The sequence below is a fragment of the Dermacentor silvarum genome, chromosome 6 (assembly GCF_013339745.2).
Source record: "Dermacentor silvarum isolate Dsil-2018 chromosome 6, BIME_Dsil_1.4, whole genome shotgun sequence".
Classification (NCBI taxonomy): Eukaryota; Metazoa; Arthropoda; class Arachnida; order Ixodida; family Ixodidae; genus Dermacentor; species Dermacentor silvarum.
The window spans coordinates 84,608,769-84,634,439 of record NC_051159.1 but is presented as its reverse complement, the minus strand read 5'-3'; the positions used below and the strand labels follow the sequence as shown (position 1 = coordinate 84,634,439).

General features: G+C 45.6%; 1 protein-coding gene across 1 annotated transcript in view; it reads left to right on the top strand.

Annotated features, from left to right (window-relative positions):
* Positions 1-25,671, top strand: part of LOC119455699 (protein turtle homolog B-like) — a 298,519-nt gene that overhangs the window by 183,573 nt on the left and 89,275 nt on the right. The window lies entirely within an intron of this gene.

Here is a 25,671-nt window from a genome sequence, read left to right as displayed (position 1 = left end):
CGAAAGCTGCGTTCTGATAACGGGCGGAATGCAGAGACACCTTTGCATATACATATGCATGCATGGTAAACAACTCGAGGTGTTCGAGATAAGACGAGAAAGAAAGAGAGGGAAAGACAGGGAGGTTAGCTAGTGTAAGTACTGGCTGGCTATCCTGCGCTCGAGAAAGGGCTAAAGGGAATAAACCATGATAGAATAAATAACAAATAGACAGGAAGGAATCACAATAATGCGCTACAACGTTCAAAGTCGGTCGCACAAATCACAAGCCCCTAAGTATCGGAGCAGCGCATTTAAGTCCTTGAGTGCCGAAACCCATGTAGGATAGGGTTATAAACTTTTTTTCCTCCGTCAAGGGGCGATCGGTCAGTTTTTCGACCGTGGTCGCGAGCACTTTTCTTGCCACTCTGTAACGGGGACACGCACTCACAGAGGAGGTTCTTGATCGTCTCCTCCGAGTAGCGGTTGTCGAAATAAAAACAGGTGTTTCGCCTATACGACGTCGTTTATGTCGCAGGTTTAGCTTTCTAACGTTAAAATCAACCAATAAATGCAATGTAGATATGCATGCGCATACTTGTTTTAGGTTGGAAGTTTAAATACACGGACATTTGGATATTTTCACTCATCCAGCTCACACGCTCTCAAGTTCTTTTTTTTTTTAGCTCAACTAATGTGTATGTTTCCTGATTTGACGACTTCTGCCGTTTTCTTTACTTAATTCGATAGCTTGCCTATCAGCTTAACACTAGAGGTTACATTTTATATATACATTGCAATAGTACGGACAGCTGGGCGAGTTGATGTGGTAACATGGTGAAACAGTGCCGAAGAAAAGCACGTAGGAAAGAATTAACAACAAGGCATGCAGTGCACTGACTCTTAGATGAAGTTTATCGGAAGAAACTACATATAGAACGCCTTTCATATATGTCTAGGAAGAATATACGATGCCGTCCACAAATGCAGTCGTGCCCGTCGCTACAGCGTCGCTTTTACTTCTGTTACCGAGAGGTGACGTTTGAACCTAGTATGTTGTTTGGAACTTTAAGAGACTGTTAGAGAAAGATCGTACCCCTGTTCGTAACGCCGCAAGCTCCTTGTAAAAGGACGCACCGACATTGTAGTAGCTATATTGTGAAACTGTTCTGCACGGAATGCTGGGGTCCCGCAACATCTTACACTTTTCGCGAGACCTTGCGCACTTCGTGGTTCATTGGTAAGGAGATAAATAATAAAGAACAAAGATAGTAAAAAATGTACAAACACAAACACCTATGTACGCTCACAGTCTTCAACACCAGTTAACAGGACTGAAGATGCGTCTGACTGGGCTCCCGGCATTTCAGACGCTTTGTTTCTCTTTCTCTCTGATGTCGTTGATAACACGTACAAAAAGGTTGTGCGTATAGAATAAAATAGATGCATATAAATTAACGGGCTGGCGATCAACATATTTCCTAGGACTTGCTATACTATACAGTACAATATTAGAAACAGATGGGCAAGCGGGAAGGAGCGGGAAATTTGCATGCCCATTTAGCTGCTCATCTGCATGCGCCAGGCATCATCAGCCATTCGTTATGCATCGTGCGAGTTATATTGAAGGAGAACGTCCATGGCTTTCTTTTCATCGAGTCAGAATACAACGTTATGCTATGCAAGCGTTTTAACGAGCGATGCTCCTGAGGCAGACAATTATTAAATATAACAAAACACGATTCTGGAACAAACTCATCCCACGTTTCTGATCACGTACCAGAAAACAGCGTTAAATTGTTCTTTTGAATTGCAAGCCTCATGCTATTAAACAAATTTGTTCAAGTATCTTTAACCTGTCTTGTTCAAAGTTGAGTTCTCGCGTTTTGTTAGTCAATGTCTTTTCGCAAGTTTAAACACTTTAGCGAAAATAAAATAGGGTGCGCCCGTTAGTGAGAACTATTTCCTCAGCAAATCATTCTCGGCAGAAATAAATAGCAGATGACCCCATTTTTTCTCACGAGGTAATTTACCTTTCTAAAGAAAGGCCCAAGGCCCTAACCTTAAAAAAAAGGCCCTTTAGTAGTAAAAAAAAGCATAATACAGTGATTCTTCCTGCTCTCAACTCAATTACTGTGACTGCAACAGGCTCTCAGGTAGGGCACCCTTTTATTCTGTAACACAATCTCTTTACGATGCACGCGACGTTCTCTTCGGCCGTGACAGTATTTCTTGTTGCGTCCGAAATACTCGCGATTCCAACTTGTGATTTCAGCGGTTTACAACTCTTTTTACAAATGATCAGGGAGCTCAGAAACCTCAAAGCAGACAGTAAAATCAAACAAAAGACGAAAAGCGATGCAACACACACACACACACACACACACCTATATATATTCTCGAAATTCATTCCAAGTGGATACGTCTGACAAGCTTACCGGCTACAATTCGTAAATTGCAATATATATCGGGTGTTCAAAATTAAGCTTTACGGAATTTTTAAAAATTGGCTGTGGCAGGTAGCATAATTCGTATTGTTAAGCTGGGTTATTCGAAGAGGCGGAAATTAGTAGCAAGAGAAATCGAAACACATATTCAACTAATTAACAAAAAATCACTAATGAACTTCTGAGTTAATTAATTCACGACACATGTTGCAATTTAGGTATTGTAGCCGGTGAGTTTGCAAGATGCATCCACTTGAAATGAATTTACAGGATGACACCAGTTTCAAGATATTATTTGCTAAAGTGTGGGACGAAATACATGGGCGTTCCAGTTACTTTTGTGCTTCAATGTATAAAACAGCATTTAGGTAAAAAAAGTAAGTGAAACAACAGTGCTGTTTTACGACGAGTTTTGATGGCGCATATCTCCAAACTGGTGTCATTCTGGAAATTCATTCCAAGTGGATACGCCTGTAGCTCACCGGCTACAATTCGTAAATTGCAATATGGGTCGTAAAGTAATTAATTAAGAAGTTCATGAGTCAATTTTTGTTCATTGGTTGAATATGTGTTGCGTTTTCTCGTGCTAGTAATGTCCGCCTCTTCGAATAACCCAGCTCAACAATAAGAATTATGCTATCTGCCACGGACGATTTTTAAAATTTTCACAAAATGTAATGTTGAACACCCGATATACAGGGTGTCCCACGTAACTTTAGCCAAACTTTAGCGCCATGTGGACTGCCACAACCTCCATGGCTATGTGCGTTTGTATTGGTTGGTCCAGGGCGATTTAAATGGTTCCCGCTCTTGACGTGCACATTAGCAAACCAACACAAACTCTGAGAGTCCGAGCTTGAGTAGCCCACGGAGCACGAATAATTGTTCTGCAAGTGTAGGTCGGTAGAGGCAAGCCTATAATCTCAAAACGCGCAGAAAAAGTGCCCTGTACAATTTCAACGTCGTCTGTACTGACGTGTTCCACGTTTTTCCGCCCAGAATCTTGAGCAGCTGGGAAGTTGCGGTCAGGAACTGTTTCAAGTAGCAGAAAGAAGCAGGAAAGTTAACCAGACGCACGCCCGGTTTGCGGTACCCTGCACTGATAGAAGAGGATAAAGGGGCGAAAAGAAGAGAAGGAACAGAAAAGAGAGCTAGCATTCTCAAACGATATCTGCATTTAATGAATTTCAAACGAAAAAATTGTTATGAAACAGACGTGAAGCTTGTTCATGGGAATGACTGTGCACCAATAAGAAATAACTTTTCTAGTGCTGTCAAAACCGAGTCATGGCGCAAAAGCGTTTAGGCAGAAACATAATACAAGACAATGAAAACAATTTTACATTTTTTGCTAACTTTTTCACGTCGTTGAACGTGTGCGCGAAGTTAGAGGCATGCAAGGACGCGATTCTATTTTTGACGACAACCTCGGTGATAACCTGGCGTGTGTAATCCCGTGCATTTTGCAACGTTTGCATTTCCTTTCGTCAAGGCATAGTAGCGACAGTTTCGTACTGCTGCGCTATTTTCACGTAGGCACAACACAAACAGACTGTGCATTCAAGAACGCCACTAGGTGATGTAAGCAGCGTCTAGAACGTAGATACAAACATTTCCAAGTCAAAAGCAAACACACGTGTCAAGCAAGCAAGAAAGAAAAAAAATGCCGGAAAGAAAACGAAGCTGAAATATCACATCTCGTACGTGTCCAGAAACATCAATATTTATTTTTATTTTTCCTTTAACGGCGTCCTGTTTTGGAGTTTCACGACGAACAAGCTGCCACCGTGAAAATGGAAGAACGGGCAACATGGTGTTAATGGCGCACTTTACTGTAAGCCAAAAGGCGCTACAGAATCCTCGCAAGCAACAAAAACTATCAAGGTATTCTCAGCAGGCTTGCTTGGATAAACGTCAGGTGGCGTCGTCCGGCTGTCAGACGCGTTCTGCGGAAAAAATATCACCCACCTCTCCCAATGACGTCACAGAAAAAGGGCTTATGTTCCACGACAGCTTGTCCTCCTGTCACATACAGGCAGCGGCAGCATGATTTCAGTTGGTGTGGGAGACAACAACATGGACCGTTTTTTGTGTGTTTTGTTGTTGTTGTTGTTGTTTTTCTCATCACAAACTCTTAACGAGGGTTGGTTACACAAGACAAAATGTTGCCTCACATCTCTAAGACCAGCAGAGCTCTTGTAAGTGACAGCCACCCGATGAATCGAAATGTTGCGAAATAATACCGATTTCATCTGATTAACTTTATCCTAGAAGAAAGTTGCAATGTGTGTTTGGAAAAGTGATTAGCTACATACCGCGGCACCGACGCTTGTTTGTGTGTTGTAATGTTCGTCAATGTCACAACAAGCGCGCTGCCGTTGAATCGATAAGCACTAAAGAGAACTTACACTAACGGTTTTCATGTTTATGATGCCTATGTCTACGCCTGCTAATGCATCGCTTTTCGTCACCTTATGCTGTCTGTCGGATCATCCTACATCGTGGCTAATGGCTGAGAAGCAGCGCCGTGACATCGGTGCTTTCCGACTCGGCTTAAGTGGCTTCAGGTCGGCGCTTTTCCTTTTGCGGACTCAGTTCTGTTCTCTTGATTAAGCAAAGCGTGACTCATCGCAGGTCATGACTATTTGCTGTTACTCTTTGCCTCTTCCCTCGGAGCCTCCTTCCGACAGCCGTGCTTGCGGTTCTTGCGTTTTCTGCGGAATTAGATACTCCTGGGACCGTCCGCGGTCTCTCCAGACCGCTTCCGTAATCAAGAACAAACGGCGTCGCGCTAATTAACTCGACCTCGTCGGCCGCGATCAATATAATCATGAACACGTAAAAGCAGCAAAGGGAGCCAGACGCACTAATGTATTGGAATAAATGTCCCCTAGTCGGCGCGACCGGCGTTCTACGTCAGTGGTATCCAAGGAACGATCTGTGTTCCGCCCTGATTCGTGTAGGACGCTATGACCAAGCGAGAAAGAGCGAGGGGGGGAGGGGGGGGGGGCTGGAGGGGGGGACGGTAGAAAAGTTAACCAGTGAAATGTTTCCAGTTTGCTACCATGCACGTGGGTGTAGAAAAAGAGTGGTAGGAAGGAAAGAGGAAGACATACAAAAACAGCAGCAACGGAAGTTACTACACGATGCCTATAGAATAGCAGCCTCGTCTTTCACATGAGAGAAAGGCCATCCATACATTTGCTTTTAAAAGATGATAGCTCTCCGGCCATTGAATATGCCTTGTGACAGGTTTCAACGTGTAAAACATACCAACGATGTATTCATATTTAGCCGCACTTATCCAAAAAATAAGTGTTATCCTTTTTTTTTTTACTTAAAAAATATCAACAAAGTTTTTTTTTTATACTCTAACGTAGAATGGTACACGTACGTGGTCTTGATCTGGGAGACAAACCCGTGTACCTCTCCTTGCTTTCCTTGCTTTTTTCTTCCTGAACAGAAGGGTCCTGCTCTTCCTTTGTTTTTCTTTTTTTTTCTCTACTCTCCCTTTTGCGCACCGATCACTACTTCGTAGTCCTTTCTAACGAGCCACCTAATCCGCTACAATATGGTATTGACTAGCTCCTACAGCAAAGCAAGGTATGAAAAAATTATAACCCATCTCTTTAGACTGTACTACAGCGTATACTGCTAGGTCATTGAAAAAAAAAACGCAAGGTAAGGGTATTTCCTCACATCATACACCTGGAGTACACTCTTCCACTTTTACTTAGCTTAGTCGGCAAGTCCTTCGGCTTATCATATTGACATATCATATTCATATCCTATTTAGTCGAGGTGACCATATATATGTGTAGAAATGAGACTGGCACCAAAAACACGCACAGGACAGCATATCTGCCAAGCCTAACTGACCTATTCGCTTCTTTTACACCGTCGTATTAAATTCAGCGCGATGTTGAAACTACGGCTATGGTTCCTAACCAGCTGCAGTAAAACGAATATGTCTCTTCATATCAAATCGTATCTCAGTGAAATCTTGAATATCAGCTAATATCTTCGCACACGCAGTGGGTGGTTCTGAATGCCTGCCGGGCCGAGAGCACTTTTTACAATGCATGATAGACTATATCTAAATCATACTAGATATTTACTCTAGGTGCTTATTTCGCGTCACCACTGTTTTATTGCTTTCGGAGGAAATATTTCTTTCATAACCGCTACAAGTAGGAACCCTACGAAAGAACAAGTTTATTTCAGGAAGCTAGTTTTATATTACAAGGTTAGCGCAATCCGGCGAGTGGTAACGTCATTTATCTTCAAGTCTTTTACATTTTATTGCAGAGCATATGCCACCGGCTTTTCTTTTCCTTTTTTTCGGACAGAATATTTTAGTGCAGACAGAAATAGGCTAGACGTAACAATATTTTGTTAATTGCCTGGGAAAATGGAGCTCCACAACCATTTCAGGTAGATATAGAGAATAAGGAAAAACTGCCTGCATAAAAAATCTCATTGTTGAGGTAGCTAATTAATAACATTCACTAGTTAACTCTTGACTCATGGTGCAATCGCGAAGTGAAAGCTAAGTGGTAGTTAAGTCATGTCTACATGGCGGATACCTACGACTATCACAGGAATATCTGTCCCTCAAAATATACGAAACAATTAATTTCCTCCCGATCTGCTCCGTGGCAGGCTTTTTGGAAAGCACATTTTAAGTACTGTTATCTCTAAAGTGGTTTCTGATAGGCGTAGGCGTGTCTTTAGTACCTGCGACACGAGCTGTTGACAAATGGCATATCAAAATGCACACAAAGTAACAAATTTAGGTCTATACCTTTGACAAGGGCTGACGCAACCCATAACTTAAGCAAGCTAGAACATGACTTGGCATTGGAAAAGTGGCACGCATTTGGCTTCACTCGCCATCGTCTGCATTCACTCGACCTTTGCGCGCAACTGCGCCTGTTACCTAGTTTTCCCCGAAGTGAAGGAACCGTACTTATTCGTTTACGCCTGGACGTTGCATTCGCCAATACATACTCATTCTTGATTGGACCGACCGACAGTACAGGTTGCAATGCCTGTGGTGGTGAAGAAACTGTAGACCACCTTCTATGCTACTGCTCGTACTTCGAAAATGAGAGGCTTGCTCTCCGCACCACTCTAAACCAGCTAGACGAAAGTCCATTCTCGTTTTACAAGATATTGGGACCATATTATCGCATATCGCAGTCTCAGAAGGCCAGAAAAACTACGCTGTGATTCTTGAAGGCACGTGGACTGAGACACTGTCTGTGACACAGAGCTTGGGGATTTTCATTACGTCGGCAACTCCAGTGCACATCAAATCTTAACTTTCTCTCTTTCTCTCAACAATTTCCTTGCCTTTCTCTTTTCCCCAATGTAGAGTAGCCAACCGGGCCCACTCTTGGTTAACCTCCCTGCTTTTCGTGTAACCGTTTTCCCCTAGCTGCTAAGTAAACATGACGTCACTACGGCTCGGCTACAGATTCACAGTTTCAACATTTGTCGTAAGGCGAATAGTTACAACGTTAATAATGAAAGTGTGCCATTTTAGTAAGTACACATTGAGATTGTTCGCGCAATATCCGCTTCTTCAAGCAATCAATGAATTTAAACAGGCCAAATCTTCATATTAGTTTCAAGTGATTTTTCTGCATATTAATGTGTTCTAAAAATATGAAATAAAATGCAGTATGTTTCGCCAAATGCGGCAATGAAGCATATTGATGTGTGTTGTTAAACGCACAGACGGCAGGCGCTAAAAAAAAGAAAAGTGGGGATCGCACAATGCGCTCAGGACTAGATCAGACAAGCTCTTCCTGATTTATATATTCTTTTGCTCACCCTTCTGTTTTTCTTTACCACACTTTCTTGACCATAGATCAGCGTGCAATAAGCTTGTCGCGCCTTCTCGACCCTTTAAAGAAGTCGTGCACGTTTCTCTCTCTCTCTCTCTCTCTCTCTCTCTCTCTCTTTCGCTATTGCTCTTTAACTTTTACGAGGATCGATTTGTCTTTCCACGGTCGTTCTCCCCAGCACTAGCATGGCCGTCGAATGCATTTATTAACACCACCACCATCACCTCCTTTGTCATGCCGCTGGTTCGTGTTTTCGCAGAAGTATACAATGCCTCAGTGGTGCATAACAAATAACGCGAGCAAAACGAAGACAGAACACGATGCATTCAACTCGGAATCGTCCGGACATACGGAACGAGAAGAAGGCAGCCATGTTCGAAGGCCGAACGAGCCATCGGCCCCCGACGATATGCGGCGTGTCTGTCACGCCTAACTGCTCGCGCTGTAGAAGCGAAAAGCGCGGAGAGGAGGGCAAGAATCATCTCGGCCGTAATTGATGATGACTGGCATACATGCTCAGCGGAACCGCGCCGTCTTCGCTTCCTGGCCCCCTGGCCGCAAACAAGCACCAAAAAAGCACATCTCGATCATTAAGGTCGTACGCCTTCCTCCATACTCTGCTAAGCGCCTTCCTTTGCTTGTCCTTCTTCTTCTTCACTGTTTTCTCCGATCTCTTCTTTTGTACGTAAGCGCATGCACTGCCATGGTTTGCGTTAAGAAAACATATACGTACGCTGCGCTCTCCCCCCCCCCCCCCTTTTTTTTTCACCATAAAACGACAACAGAATGGCGGTATGGAGGAGGGCGCGTGGGTTTGCTATAGGCGGAGCCCACGACGTGCCGCAGAAGGCTGCTGTTATTGCAGTTTCTCTTCGTTGCCCTCGCTTTAACGATCTGCGCCGCGGTGGACGTGCTTTTGTGGAAGGCCAGCAGTCTTCGTCTAGGCCCCCTCTGAAGACCTTTCTTTCTTTAGTTCTCTCTCTCTTCTTGTGCCTCTTGACGATCGCCGGGCCATTGTGCTTCTCGGGCATTTTATTTCTCCTAGGAGTCCTTTGTGATGTTGGAAAACTCGTGGATCTTGTCAAAATTGTTTTATTTCCTTCCTCTTCTCTTCCTCCATCGCTCTGTCTCCCCCTCTGAAAATACCCCTCCTGGAAGCTGACAACAAATCCCCCCCCCCCTCCACGCAGCCCCTTTCTTGCGCTCTCTTAATTTGTCGTCTGTTGAAAGGGCAGGGCAGACTGCTTCCGTAATTTTCTCGTCGCTGTCCCCGTCTCTGCAGAGATTTCTCTTCCCCCCTTGATTTCGTCTACTACAGCTCCTCGCGTCTTCTTTTCCTTTCACTTTTAGGCATCCGGCTACCATTTTGCGGTAACCTTTAAAAAAAGACCACTTCCCGTCAAGTTTTTGTGCGTTCCCCACCAAGATACCTCGTCTTCCGCCTCCCTTCTTTCCTTCCTTTTCTGGTGGGGCAGTGTTCATCGCTGCTGAACACGGTGTATCAAATCAGCCTTGCGTGGGTATACTTACAACGCTACACATTTTGCTGCCTTTCCTATGTCTGGTTCCGCGCTAGCTCCCTTTCGACTCCACCAGAGGAGGCTCTCCGGGCACAGATTGCGTGCCCATCGTTTCCGGGACGTGAGGGGGGGGAGGGGGGGGGGTTACATGAGATTAACGTCGGCAAGCAGTGTACCAGTCTCATCTTCTGCTCGGGATGGATGTATAGAAAGAAACACATTCGGCAATTAGAAAGAATGCAAGGAAACGTGCCTGCGCCCAGGACGCATGGACGCACGGGGAGAAAGGGGCAGCTCGAGGCGGCGTTGCGTGCTCGTACGCGGACAATGTACATACTTCTTCCGCAAGGGCTGCAACGCCACGTCATTAGGCCGGTATTCGCGCCCTGGCTAAACATTTATCTTTTTTTTTTTCTTCCTTCTCCTTCTTCTTTCATTTCCCTCACAGCAGGGTGGCATCGCCGTGTAGCGCGAACAAGAGAAAACCGTCACGGCGAGGGAAAGCCCGCGTTACGGGGGCAAAATGAGATTTTTTCGCACCACTGCCCGGCGGCCAAGAATTTGCTGCGCAGGATAGGAGCGAGAATGAGGGAAGAAGAAGAAGGAGAATAAGGGAGAGATAGCAGCGAGAAAAGGATACATGGTGGGGGAAAGGCGGGAGGGGGTCCAGGCAGGGTCGTGGTTCTCTAGTTCCGCAGCGGGCCACACCGCGCGCGGCGGTCGTGCTACGACTGCATGCGGTGCCCCAGTAACGGCGGCCGCATCCGGCCTTGCGGAGATCTCGCGCCCGCTTCTCCTCCGTGCAGCAGCGTCGGGGCATGCGGGCTTCGTTCGTTCGAAGAGCTGCGCCGCGCAGCAGCGACGTCGTCGAGGTGAGAACGGTAATTAAATTGAGCCGTGCGCGCGCCGCTGCGCGCCGGCATACACGCCGGCTCGCTCGCCGAAACGCCCGTCCCAGCGTCGCCTCCGTGCTTCCCCCACTTCTTATTCTATACTACTTATTTCCCCTAAAAACGTGGCTCGTGGTGGCGCCGTTTTTCTGGATCCCCCGCCGAGCTCCTAACCGGAAAAGCGGTGAGGCAGCATCACCAACAACTGCAGTATATCGGCACCAAGCAGCACTACCCGCATCGTCGCACTCGTAGTGAACTTAGAGATGTACCTTCCACTTCACTGTGCCCTGAGGGCTTTGCAAAACAAAAAAAAAGAAAAACAATAAAGAAGGGAAGCGTCGAAGGAGGTCGCGCAAACCAACTGAGGCGTACGTTATAGGCCCGGTGGATATTTGCGAGTTTGAACGCGGGCAAGGAGAAGGAAATAGGCAGCGGGTGACACGTCGGCCACGATTAGTTATTCGGAACAACGTTTTCTTCCTTTCTTTTTTTTTTTGCGCTAGAGAGAGCGACGCGGGCTTCTCGACGCACGAGTGCCTTGTATCTGTGAGCCTTGCCCTGTGGGACAGCTTCCTTGTACAACGATTGCCTGCTTGGATCCGCTTCGCTGCCGACTACAGCACCGCTCTTCTATAACTCATCGTCTCTCGTGCAGCCGGAAAAGTGAAGGCCGCCGTGGAAAAAGAACTTAACAGTCAACACAACACGTGAATTCTCTATTAGGCATCGCAATGAGCTTGCCGTCACAGGCGAGAGAGAAGCTTTTTGCGATGAACTTTATATATGCATTATAAAAGAATTAATCTATTTCTTTCAAATCTGGTATGAAATTCAGTGTAATCGAATTATATTAGTTCTCATGACGCGCATATTTATTGACGCATATTCCCGTAATGTAGACGGAATAATACGGATACCTAGTAGTAGGATAGCTCGACACTTTTAAATAATTTTTTTAAAGTGCGTAGCTTGCACTGGAGGGGCAATGCTAAAGAGACAGCGGAGCTGATGGGCACCTAACTAGTCCTCGCTTTTGGGCTAGGCTAAGCACTACCAAGTCATCCCCAGCATTTTCCGCAATTTATTTATTATTTTTCGATTATCAATTAGCTATTGATTGGCTATCGATTGGCTAAGCTTAAGTAGTCCCAACCATGCTTACCTAGACTTGTAAAGGCTCAGCTTCGCTAGTTCACATGGGTAGGTGCCATTGCGCTTGGACCCTTTCTGCACTATCGCCAGGATCGGCCCACATTTTCTGTTCGCGCTTGACACATTACGCCCGGCTTAAACAGCTCCGCTGTTAAAACAGAAACTGGACTCCGCAAACGTCTATACTAACTGCAGTATCCTTCCCAGTGAACTAAGCTGCTACTTGAAGCTGTAAGCGCATCGAGAATTAGGGCAACGAAATCTGGGGCCGAATTCACAAAAGTTTTCGTTTGCTGTTGCTTTTTACCACTGACAGAACCCGGATTTGCTGAAATTTGCTCTTACGAAAAATGCTTGCGTAAGCGCTTTTTTTTTAATACAGGCCCTGAAAAAAATATATGAATGTTGTGCTTTCAGCAAAGTCTTCTAAGTAAGGCATACGTCAAGAGCCGGCTTGCGATATTTGTGGCGAAAAAAAAAAAGCCCTCCGGCAGCCAATGTACCTGGGGAATATCTCGGAACGTTCACATAACTCTTTCAGTGTTGGGCTTTCTGGGGAGTGACAGACTTCTAGTGTCGGTTTTTTTTTTCTTTTTTTTTTCTCGGATATTATAAAACGAACACAATGGTTTATTTTTGGCTACGCAGTAGGAAGAACATTGCACAGACAATCACAAATGCACCCTTGGTATGGTCCTCACATTCCTATCTTCGTTTGCTGTCTCCTACCGAATTTCGTTCTTACGCACACGCAGAAACCTACCGGTACGTCAATGACACTGAAAATGTTAATATGACCAATACGCGCCCACTGAAAACTCTCAGATAAATGAGGTTTTACTCATTCTAGCATATTATCCCATGCCGCTTTGCTAAGCGAGCCTTACCGAGTGCATTCTAGTACTAACAGGTCAACAAAGCCTCTTCTAGGCTAGGATAATTGCCAAAGGCTGTATGATGGAGGCACGGCTGAAAAACGGCGTCGCCGTTAACTGGTATAATTTAACGAGCCTCGGTGAGCGCTGGCTGGATCTACTCTAAATTTATGAGGTAGAAAAAAGTACTAGTCAAACTCCGTAGAAAAAGAAAAACGAGAATGGCAAGTATTATTTAAACTATCGCGGTACAAGCATTCAGAACAACGAAAAGTATAAGCAGCCTCACTTTTCACGGGAGGCACTTGACGAAACGAGAAAAAAAAAGTTGCATCGATGTAACAAGTTTCCACGCTCTTCCATCCGTCTCTGCATCTGCGAAAGACGTCAGGTTGCGAAAGTTCTCCATCTTTCATTTGACCCTTTCCTTGTCGCTGCTTCTCTTACATCATGAGATAAGAGATTCGCCATTCACTGGCTTGCACACGGATATCTGATATACTACACACTGTCAGGCGAAAGACTGCTACCCACTTCTTCGCAGGAGGAGAATCACTCACATACGCATTTTCGGAGCATTAGGCTGATACGCCTGAACTACATACGCCGGAGAACGCAGAGCCAAAGAACAGAAGCAAAAAAAAAAATGGCGTGCTTATATAATGCCTTGACTGCGCAGCCTTATCGTTTATCGTAAGCTCATTTGCCGTCGAGCTCGCTACCTTTTTGGATATGTCACTACACGCTTATGCAGCAGGTTCTCCTCTCTTCATTGTTCTCTGTTCTCTCTCTCTTTTTTTCTTTTTTGAGAAAAGCTGCAAACTCAGAAAATGGCGACGTCATCCGGCACCTCCTATGTCGACATAGCGTCTCGTTTTTTTTTTTTTTTTTTTAGTGAGCGTAGTCCCAAAAGGAACCGGCAGAAGTTTCACAACCCATTTTAAACGGCACCGCTTCTATAATGTTGCGCAAGAGGCATTCATGCATCATTCAGAAGAAAAAAAAAACAAAAGATATTTTCATATAGGATAGGGCATGCGCCCACGCACACGTATATGCATTTATTATTATTATTTTTTTGACGAGCGTTACCATAATAAAAGAGAAATTCTCCTCTGCACATGGGCCGAAACTTAGCATTGAATATAAAGGCCGACATATTTAATAACTTCACGTTTGCTGAGCACGCAGCAACAGCTGCGAACAAAATAAAGGATGGTAAATTTGTTAATGTGCGCCGTTACCAAAATTTTTAACCTGGGTATTGAACAATAACGCTGATTTATTGGGACCGTATACTCTTTCTCGATAAACTGAAAGAGAGAAACAGAGAGGTGGGAATGGCTGATTATTCAGCTACCACACAGGTGCGCCATTTATCATTATTAAAGTCGTTATGCCGCAGGGTAAAATGTCTTAGCTAGAAAAAACAGCAGACATGTCGCTTTAAATGTCGGTTGTCGAAACGCTGCGTAATTTTGAAGCGAAGCTTTTTTTTTTTTTTTTTTGCCTGCTATCCCGGGTTTGGCGTGCCTGCTGGTCCGCTGTTGGGTGAGTCGCTATCTCGGCGGATACCTTTATAGAAAGAGAGAGATTGTGGTTGTGAAGATTTTCAAAGGTTATATGAAGCTACCCGTGAAGGAGGGAAAACACGGGGAATGCGGGAGATGGAAATTTAAGATGATGAGCAACGCGAGAACAAGGTGAGAGCTGGAGCAAACGTTTCCACACGTGGACTTGTCTTCTTCAAGGCGACATATGCTCTCCTCGGCACAGTATATATAGGTACGGCTCTTCTAAAGGAGAGAGAAGTAAGGTGGGTGGGTGAGGTAACGATCGAGTGTGTGTTAGCGGCGAGAGTGTTGAATTGAAAAGATAGATAATGCACTACTGATAGGCGGTGGAGGAATTTGAGGCAGCGCCGTTGTGTTGGCCGGTTGTCGTGTCATTGTGGGTTCCTCTTTTCGTGGAAGGGGCCTGGACGACGGGGAAGGGGGGGAAATGCTAAATGACCTTAAAGTAACACTAGCGGAACGAAATCATCCACAAGTTCTTCTCGACCAGGCTTATGACGTCGCGTCAAGATTAGAGGGGCAGTCGGCATTAGCTAAGAAACAACCTACACCAGAATCTGATAGACCACCAGCCTTTGTAACAAAATATTCTAATGCCCTCACAAACAAACAACATCCTACGAAAATACCCATCAATATTATCATGTAACGAGCGTCTGAGAAAAGCGTTCCCGGATGTACCAAGCGTTACCTATCGCCGCAACATAAACATTAGAGACATGTTAGTGCATGCAAAAGTCAGCCAACATCATTCCCCCGTAGTAAAAGCATGTTCTCGCCCCAGGTGCAAAACCTGCAGGCACCTTGAAAGTGACCTTAAAATTAAAAGCACCGCAAATAGCTACACGCGCGAAGGGAAAACTAGCTTTACTTGCACTAGCTCCCACGTAATTTATATGCTCGAATGTTCCTTAGGAACTGTAAGAAACAATATATCGGTGAAACGGGCAATCAATGAACGCCAGGTTAAACGGACATCGCCCGGGCAAAGCTAAAAATAGCGTCGCCGAGCATTTCAACCAACCAGGTCATAACTTTGATGAACTTAAGCTCTACATACTACAGCCAAATTTCCGTTCTGTGTGAGACAGAAAATATAGAGAATCGTACCTCATTCATAAGTTCAAGACATTGCAACAAATATATAGGCATGAACGTTTCAAAGGGAGCTTTAGAATCTATTCGCTATGCTGACTGCAAACCATAGGCAACAGCACTTAATTATTTTTCATTCAGTTGCTTAGTTGTTGTTTTTTTTTCGTTATGCGATTGTCAATAACATTCCAACCTCCCTTAGCTTTTACTCATTCCTTTTGTTCTTTTATTTATATATTTCCATCCCCCCCCCCTATTGTTTTTTTTTTCCACGAATGACATTCTTCTGCCGCGACTCTTATTCTCTCTGTCAGACACGATAGCTCACTCACCTCCAGCGGAGCCGATACTACCCCCCCCCCCCCTCCCCGTCGTCCAGGCCCCTTCCACGAAAAGAGGAACTCTCAATGACACGGCAACCGGCCAACACATGGCGCTGCCTCAAATTGCTCCACCGCCTATCAGTAGTGCATTATCTGTCTTTTCAATTCGACACTCTAGCCGCTAACACACTCTCGCTCGTTACCTCACCCACCCACCTTACCTTCTCTCTCCTTTAGAAGAGCCCTACCTACATATACTGTGCCGAGGAGAGCACATGTCGCCTTGAAGAAGACAAGTCCACTCGTCGAAACGTTGGCTCCAGCTCTCACCTTGTTCTCGTGTTGCTCATTACCAGTGAAGGAGGAGGAGGAAATGAATGGCGAGGGGGGGTTGTTAACCAGAAATGCGTCGGGTTAGCTACGTTACGCCGGCGTAAAGTAAAGGGGGACAGAAAGATTGGAGAGGGCAGGGTGGGGGGATGGTGGATTTCGCGCATGCGCGCGGAAGGCACAACTTAGCCAAAAGCGTTCACACAGACCAGACCAGTCGGCTTCAACAAACAATCCCTTGTAGGCTGACCAAGTAGGCACCACCTCTCTTCTGCGTAAGATATATATAACTTTTTTAATACAACTTGAACATAAATTGTTGGCTTACAGGCATGCATAAATCATATCAATCTCTTAATATCATGGTGAATAAAATTGATGGGAATCTTTTATTTACTTTTTAAATTTTATTACGTGGTTTGTTTGTGCTCGTCTCTCTTTCTCTCCCCACCCCCTTCCACTCCTTCCACTACTCCTTCCCCCCGTGCAGGGTAGCCAACCGGAAGTACCTATCTATTATCTCTCTTTCTCTCTCTTTAGACAATAAGTATCTAGGAGCTACGGGATGTGTTCCCGTTCAGGGCCAATCTTCCAGAATGGTCATGCCCCACTATGACATAAAGAGTACAGAATCCCGAAACATTGCTTAATACGTGACGTACATTTCTACGCACACACCTGTCGTTACCATTCTTCCCTCGACTATATAGCATCATACATCGCCTTCTTCCTTGTGTCATCGGTGCGTATGCGCCTCACACTGCGCACTCGCCTGATCTTGGGCTTGCATTTCGGCGCCGCTTGTGAGCGATACAGTGCGCAGACATAAAATTGCATGACAATAAAGCTGTGACCTTTTGTGGGGGATAAGCATGAACATTTCATGAGACTGCACGTAGCATATCATGAAAGCAACCAAAATTGTACGCATCGCCGTTAGATGTAAATCATTTAATTAACCGCTTCGCATCAGATAGATTCCAACATTGGCGTTGGATCGGCATACATTTACAGCGACGCTGTTAAGGGCTAAGTTCCGGGAGATCGCGTCTGTGTAGTAGACCGACCGGCGTGTACAACAATTCTGATGTGTCGCGCCACCTTGTGGCGTCTCGTTCACTTGGTATATACCAAAACTGACATAGAAGGGTACGAATGTATGACTAACATGAGTGATAGGTCATGAAATGAATAACATCACATGCTCGTCAGTTACGTCACGATTAACGATAATAAAATCACGTGTGGCGCATACCCGCATTCGATATGCGGGTATGAGCCAGGGACAAGAAAGAAAGGCAACAACGACGTTATGTGTTAGACAAGGGCGTGTCTAGTTCGCTACCCTGGACTTGGGGAAGGAGAAATGAGGAAAGATGGATAAGAAGAAGGAAAGGATAGAGTAGATGATATGTAGTGCTGATATTAACATAAAGCAACTTTTTTTCCCTTGTTATTGTGTATTGCCGCTTACCTCTACGTGTGCTCATTGGAGAATTTTGCTTAATATTAGGCAAGTAGTTGTTTAGTTGCTCGGGCTGCAGTCATAGGCCATTTGTATTTTCTTTTTCGTTATTTTTATTATTTCCTTCTTTCTTTTCATATGTTTGTTGTTTTACTGGTAGATTGACTGATTTAACCCTATGCCCGATGTAATTCTCTGTGGTTAAGTAGCACTCTTTCCTTAACTACTTGTTCGTATTCGTAAAAGTTCTTGCCCAAATTCTGTCGCCATAGCTCAGTCGGTTTATTTGGCAGCTATTGGGCAGGGGTGATCTAACAATGGCAGGATTAAATCTGTGGCAGGCTTGATTTTTATTTGCCACACGATAATCGATCTGCTGGTGGGTTCAATAAAAAAAAGCAAAGTAAACGAGAGGCTGAGGATGCTAATTGCTTGTCATTTGCAGAAGGTGTGACAAATAAGTATTTTCTTTGCTTTTTATTAGGTTTTTGTTTCCGCCGTGGTAATGACGCGTGCCCTAATTACGTTGTTGGACCGTTTGTTTAGCTCTTCCAAAAACATTTTGCTACATGAAGCGGCTGAAAGCATTTTACTGGCCTCGGCAGGTTGTAGCGCCGGAGAGAATTACCGGAGCTGAGACCCAACAGTGGGCGCAGCCTGACGAAGGCCTAGTAAATAGGCGCGTTCGCCAAATCCTAGCCTGCTGTGACACAAACAATGCGCAGACAGTACATTAGGACTGAGCACATTGTTCTCTCTGGTTACTTTGTCACTTGCGGAGAGAAGATTCAATCGTTTTTGAGAGAATGTTGTTCTATGACGCTGCTTTTATTAACGTGTGAGCAACTTCCGGAAGCAATGTTTTCAACAAAGTTTAGAGCTTTTATTATTCTCATAATTACTAAGTAAAAGCAAAACATCCAATCATTGAATTAGGTTATGGTACGAAGCATGAAATTTTAGTTTTATTTGAGCATGCGTGGATATAATTACTGATTATAAAATATACGACCTGAAATCACCCAGCCATACTGATTACTAGGTAACTGCTCTCTCTTAAATTCTTTTTTTTTCCTGTAGCATTAATTTTCGTTTCTGAAAGCTTTGAACAATATTCGGATTTAAACAGTGTGGCGTCTCAAAGCGAGCGAAAACACAAACGGGCTGGCAGGAATGGAGGCATCCGATGCACAAGCACACTTACGGGCACATGACTTCGAAAGCTTTAATGGAGACCTATCACAAAACAAACTCAGTCACTGCGCAGACTGATAATCCTTATTCTAATGCATACCCGTCTGCTACGCGCGAAGAAGCCATTTCCGATGGTTCTCATGCTCTGCAATCTAAAGTTTGCCAGCCAAAACAGTGGTGTTCCACATTTTTCTTGTAACTAGCAGCTATCACATTCTCTTTCTAGATAGCGCCAAAGAGAGTATTATTTAGTGGCCTTTCCTGCCAATACAAGTAGTTAGAGGCCTTTATCAGTAATTTTCAGATGGGAGCAAAAGTCTAGAGAACACGACATCAGCAAAAATTTTAAACATCTTCTAGCAGATTTGCGCAACGTGGAATTGTCTCAACGCTCAAACAGGAGCACGAAGGCTGCCCCAGTTCATTTCAGCTTTCATGCTTACGGCGCGAAGGACAAAAAAAAAAGAAAGAAGAAAAAAAAGGCCTCGGTGGCGGCAGTTGTATCCAGCGTTTTGCTCGCAACTGTACGCACGTTAAAAGCTTCCTAAAAGCAGTCTCGAGGTAAGAGTTGTCTTTATCACAGTAATGTACGTATATTAAAAGCTTCCTAATGTGCCAAAAGCAGTTCCTCGATTCAGACATACGAAAGTTTCGTTCAGTGTCTTCAAGTAGGCCGGATAGTCATACACTCAGTCACCCGTGCCTTTCTCTTCTTTTTTTTTCTCTTCTTTTTTTTCTTCTTTTTTTATGCGGTAGACCGCTCCTCGAGTTGAAAAGAGCAGGCCGAGTCGCGCCACGCAGAAACGTTTTCTTATCTCCAAAGAGCGCTCGCTTCAAAACCAGGCTGGCCAACTCAACTCAGTGAAGAGACGTGGCCTCCGGAGAGCCGCAAGTTTACTAAAAAGAAGTAGTAATAACGACTGCGATAGAAAAAAGAGCAAACGATGCCAGATCATCGAGAACCGGCCAGTGGCTGCCGACGCCGTCGTTTTTGAGTGACTCGCCCGGAGGAGCTCTGTGCGGCTCGGCTGCCCTTTATTGTCGCGTCCTCTCTTTTATTGCCCCCGCCACTGCAGGCGAACCCGATGTGCCAGCCGGTCAAGCAAGCGGGCGAGGCGCCTGGTCGAGCATATATATATATATACTATATAGGACGGGAGAGCTTATTATTTAGCGCCACTACACGTGTCCCTTTACTGCCAATAAAAGCACTTAGAAGGCAAGAGAGGCCGCTTTATAGGCTCTGGCTGCCGAAGGACCCGGGCGCGCGGGCCTAGTTCCTGGGACTGCAGTGAGCCAGTGCTTCTTTCGTGCCATTAACGCCATGTGTAACGGCCACTTTAGGGAACCTTTATTTTATATTTCTTGCCTGTTTGTCGGTCACCGCATTGTTTGTTTGTTGGTTTGGTATGGAGAAAGGGAGGGAGGGTGCATGGGGAGCTGGGTCAGCCTGCCCCACTTGTCGTTCGTGAGGAAAAGACGCTGAGTTGCGGCGCCGCATATATGCGCGTGAGATCATGTAGGACTAACTTCCCGTGGTGTGGAGGTTGAAGGAACGATCGTACGCGGTGTGCGTTCGCCCGTGCGTAGAAAGGACTGCACCAGCCGTGTAATACCCATGTATTCAATATAAAGTATCTAAGGTGCTGTCTTTCTCTTCCTGATTTTCTTTCCAGGCGCACAACTGCTGCTGCATTTGGAGCAATACGGCATTGAACTGTGGTCGAAAAACACGCCATTTTTATTTATTTATTTATTATTTTAGAAAGCCGTGCAATCGTTGCAGCCTCGCAGAAAGAAGTTGCTTGTTTATGAAGAAGCATAGGGATATATTGTATGCCTCGAGTCAATAGGCGTGGCGTATATTGAAGAGATTGACAAAGAAGCTCGAGGACAACGTAAGTACCACACAAAGAGCGATGGAACGAAAAATGTTAGGCCTAACGTTAAGAGACAGGAAGAGAGCGGTGTGGAACAGAGAGCAAACGGGGATAGCCGTTATTCTAGTTGACATTAAGAGAAAATAATGGAGCTGGGCAGGCTAGGTAATGCGTAGGATGGATAACCGGTGGACTATTAGAGTTACAGAATGGATAACAAAAGAAAGGAAGCGCAGTCGAGTACGGCAGAAAACTAAGTGGGGTGATGAAGTTAGGAAATTTGCAGGTGCAAGTTGGAATCAGCTGGCGCAAGGCAGGGGTCATTGGAGATCGCAGGGAGAGGCGTTCGTCCTGCAGGGGACATAAATATAGGCTGATGATGATGATGATGAGGTTGAGGAGATGTCTGTTTTCAGAAGTTTGAGCTAGGCGCCAGTAATTTAGATGCACCTTGCAGATACGATCCTTCGCTAATATGTTTTTATTGCTATTAATCTTTACACTTTTTAAGATCGCACAGGGGCACCACATTTACAACATAATTCAGGACAAGCCTTATTGTCTCCATATAGTAAACATATCGATTGCCGCCAAACCGTCTCGTGCCAATGACCATGCCGCTTGCAAGGGAGTGTCATAGTTAAACGTGATGCAAAAAAAGCGATGCAGCCGCACGTACCTCAGAGCTTACTCTGGGATCGCATAATGAGGACTATCGCTGCGTGCCCACGCTTAAAAAGAAATTTATTGAATTGAACTGTTAGCGATACCCCAGGCCATCGCACGCCGCTTGAATCGCTTGTTCAAATGGCAGGTACAGACAATTTAAGGGCGAAGAGAATCGGGCGTAATTATACTGAACTCCATCGTAACCCAGTGTACGAGACGCGCAAAATAGTTAGTTATAAATACCCGCAAAAGTGCTAAGGACATTGAGCACCAAAAGTTTAGCGACACATGCCGTTAGCGCGAACGCTTTAATCGTACACACGAAGGCCCCAGGTCAGAGGTAATTTAATTACGTAGCAAAGCAGTGAACTGAATCTTCGTCAAGCATCATCCATGCAGAACAGGGCGTTACTTGAAGCACCAAAAAAAGCTTCCTTTGTTACAGTTTCCGCGCACGCCTGTGTGTCTATCTGTGTGCGTGCTTGTGCCGAAGTCGAGGACTTCGAGTTGGCGAGAATTTAGTTAGAAAATTCAAGCGCGAAAGCTTCCAAAAAAAAAACGTTGTCATCTCGATATCTCTCGTCAGGCGATGCGTCGTCGTCTCCCCTCTAATGTTTTTTTTTTTTTTTTTATTATTTTAAACAAGCAGGCAGCGCCCGCGTCGATGCCATGCTCTCTAAGCTTCAAAGTGCGCGAGTCCTTCTCCTATCGCGCCCTCTGCTTTGGTTCCCGGTCGTTCATGCGTTCACAGTCCTGACAAAAAGAGCCATGAGCTGGAGAGAAGCCGGCTTTCAAGAGTGAGCTCTCGCCGTTCTCTACTCGGCGGCTCAGGGAAGAAGCACCCCCGGCCAAAGGCTTTCTTCCCGGCCCACGAGCAGCTCTCGCGCCTTTTGTTCTTGACGAGCCGCGGCGAACAAACGACGAAGCAGGCAAAGGCACCGGCAGTAACTATAGGCCTCACGCCGCAGAGGCGAACGCGCGGCCGTCACCGATAACGCCCGCATTGGGGCCGCGGCGGGCTCGCGAGCCTAATCGACAACTCTCCCTTGCACGTCTTCCCTCACGGAGGAGCGCGCATGCGCGGAAAGATAACGCTCGCTTCCGCGCGCGTGCCCGCGCAGCGTGCAGAGCTAAAACGTGTCGAACGCGGCGTGTCCTCAAGGAGGTTATGCGTGTCCTCCTCGTTCTTTACAGCGAAGCTGCCTATGGCCAGGATTCTATGCATTTTTCGTTTCCGTCAACAGATCTGCGTGTGCAAAAACTCAGCTTCCCAATTTGATGCAAAATCGCTTCATTCTGTTCAAAAGCTTGTCTCATCACTTGGATATGCATTTTCAGTATATTAGTTAACAATAGGCACCATTTTCAATATCATCAGGCTCTCAGATAGATAATAAGGTTTTCTCAAAGATTTGCCGCTGTGCGACCCGCGTCGGCCATGTGTACACTCCCACCACCCTCCCTTTGTCGTCGTTCCAAGCGCTTGCGTGTCTAGTTTCCTCCGGCTCCCCGAGGTGGCGGTAGTCGTCCACGCGAATGTGGACCGCCGATCAAGACTGCCGATCAAAATAAAATTGTGTGTGCGTGTGTCTTTCTTCGGGATGACCACCGTCGCCGCTCAAGTGAAATAAAATTTGCTCATACCTTTGATCTAAATTCTGTGTCACCTCTATGTCGTGTGCTAAACAGCTTCGCTGGTAATCCACCTTCACAGCAGTGGAATGGGGCGTGATTTTTATTAAATTTTTTTATTTTATGACGGCAGGTTTTGCACACAAACTATGGGTCAATAACGCGTGACTAAACAGATACAAGCGCGAACTTCCAATTCAATTTTATCGGTGGACATGGTGACGCTTATATGCAGTCATTATATGGCATGCATCTAGTTACGTTACTGTGGAGGGACACGAAAAAAATATTTAAAATAAACAAGTCGAGTGTAAGTGATGTTAACACGCGCAGCACGTACAGGCCCAACACGAAGGAGCTGAGGAAAAGCAAGTTATAGCCGCATCCCTTGTAACACATAATACAATCTCTCGTGTCAACCCTATTGAAGCAGCACTGACACCGTGGATTTACAAGCAAATAATTTCTGTGGTTTCAATTATCTTCCTTGTCATCTGGATCAGATGCTTTGTGATCAACGCGCAATCACCAAAACCGATTGATGGATTCCTAATTGCCCTTTCATTGTCCTAGAAAGTTTTAATCGTGCTCACAAAGCCTATCATTTACGTATATTTCTGTCTGGTCAAAGTAATAAACGGCGCAGCTGCGTTTCGAGTGGCGTCGTTCAACAGTGTAGAGGACTTATACTGTCCAAGTGGTGTTGGTCTGGCTCACGCACCTTTTGCCGCAATCAGGGGGGGTCCATTGCCGAGATTTTGGTTGTCAACCTGTTTTTGCAGGTTGCGTTGTGATCAAAAAGCATCAGAACCAGACGACAAGAGAGGTAATTGAGGCTGCTGAAAAATTGATCGCCTGGTAATTCACTGTGTTAGTGCTGCATCAGTAGGGCTGACACAAACAGAGATAGTTTCTCTGTTGCAGAGTCCGCAGCTATAAACGGATTTTGCGGGCCCGTCGAGCTGGGCGTTTCTAGATTTTCCGGCACGTGACTCACGTGTTAGCGTCACTTACACTCTACTTGGTTGTTTCAAAGCTTTTTCTTGTCATTCTACCTGTAACCTATCTGAATGTACATCATCTCATGCCTGTATAAACTTCACCCTGCGCACCAATAAAATTCAATTGGCACTTTACGCTTGTGTCTGTCTCTTCATGTGCTATAATCTCTTAGCTTGTGCGCAATACCCGCCGTCATGTAATACCGATACCAACTTGCCCAAACCAGTGCCCAATTTTATTGTTTTGTATTGTTGCTTATATTGAAATGCTCGCCAGTCGGTCGCAAACTCTAACCAGGTGTGCGCATAGGAGTGAGAAGAGGCTTCACCCCTTCTGATCTGAATAACGAGATCCGGCTCTTCGTTTTGTCGCATAATGCATGTTCTCTCTCAGGCCTTTCTTGTTTCTGCTTCTTGATAGAGTCGATATAAAGTCAACGCAATTGTCACGCCGCTTCTCTTCGCATCCACTTGAACTGAGGAATTCGTGAAGTCTGTCACGTGTTTCGTCACCCACGTCGTACGCCGGCGTTCCTTTAGCGGAGAAAGAGCGCGATATTCTAGCCTGCGAGCGCCTCCACGCCTCGCGTGAAATCGTCGGCTCTTGTTTTCTCGGAAAAGAGGGAAAGAGCATTCTACTGTCTTCTCCACGTGCCAAAGAAAGAGGCCGCGAGGAAGTCTGTCTCACCCCTAGATAGTCTCCGTTTTCTTACTTCTTCGCGATATTTCTTTGTCGCGTATTTCTAGTTCCTCCCTGCTTTCTTTTCCATTACAGTCGTTTATTTCTTTTGTTTCCTAGTATGTGCCCACGATGCGCTTTCGATTCAGCGGGTATGTTTGGGATGTACCGGGAAGCACTGGGAGCTGTCACCGACATGTGCACCGAACACGACGTTCGCTGATGCGCGCTAAAAGGCAGCTTGACTCTCTGGCATGCCGAGGAGAGAGCAAAAAAAAAGAAAAAGAAACAAAACTGATTTCCTTTCTGGTTTTTTTTTTCTTTCTTTTTTTCGCTTTTTCTTTTGTTCCGGGGTTGGGGAAGTGAACGCTGCTGTCTTTCCCCGTAAGCACGTCAGCTCACGGTTATAGGCGCAGGTGCCTTTGCACGATCCCACTTTGGCATGGATTTTCTCTTATCCACGACGCGAAAGAGACGCCACCGCCCAGAGTGTGGGTGTGTGTGGGCGTGCGCACAATCCGATTGAGCCCTCCCTCCCCCCTTCCAACCCCCCCCCCCTTTTCCTTCATTCCTAAATTCCGCCGACAGCAGGCATGTCTCTTTTCCCTTGTTCGGTGGCCGCAAACTGTTCCGAGGTTTCGCTTGCTTTCCCTCGCCCGCCGGTGTTCTGTGGAGCTGCGCACTTACCGGGCAAACGCAAATCCCCTCGAGGTGCAGAAACTGAGGGCCGGCGAGTTTCGACGACAATGAGCGCAATTAGCTCTGTGTCCCGTAGTTCCCGCGCGTGCGTTACTGATTGCCGTTGCAGCTTTCGCGGCGCTATAGAGTGCTCTGTGCGTCGTCGCTGCTGCTCTAAGTGCATTTACGCCCGTGCAATTATGGTAGCGAAACTTCCGTTGCATAAACTCATAATACGTCAAAGACGGCGGATTGTGAGGATCTGTAGCGCCCTCGGTGAACTATGCGGAAGAAAAAATGGCGCGCGTGGCGTTATTTCCTCAGAAATCATGCCTTCGATAATTTCGTTGCGCCGTGTTCTAAATGAAAGAAGTGCTCACCTAAGTGGCTTTTCTCCATGCACTCTTGGCGGCCACTTCCCACTTGTTCTCCT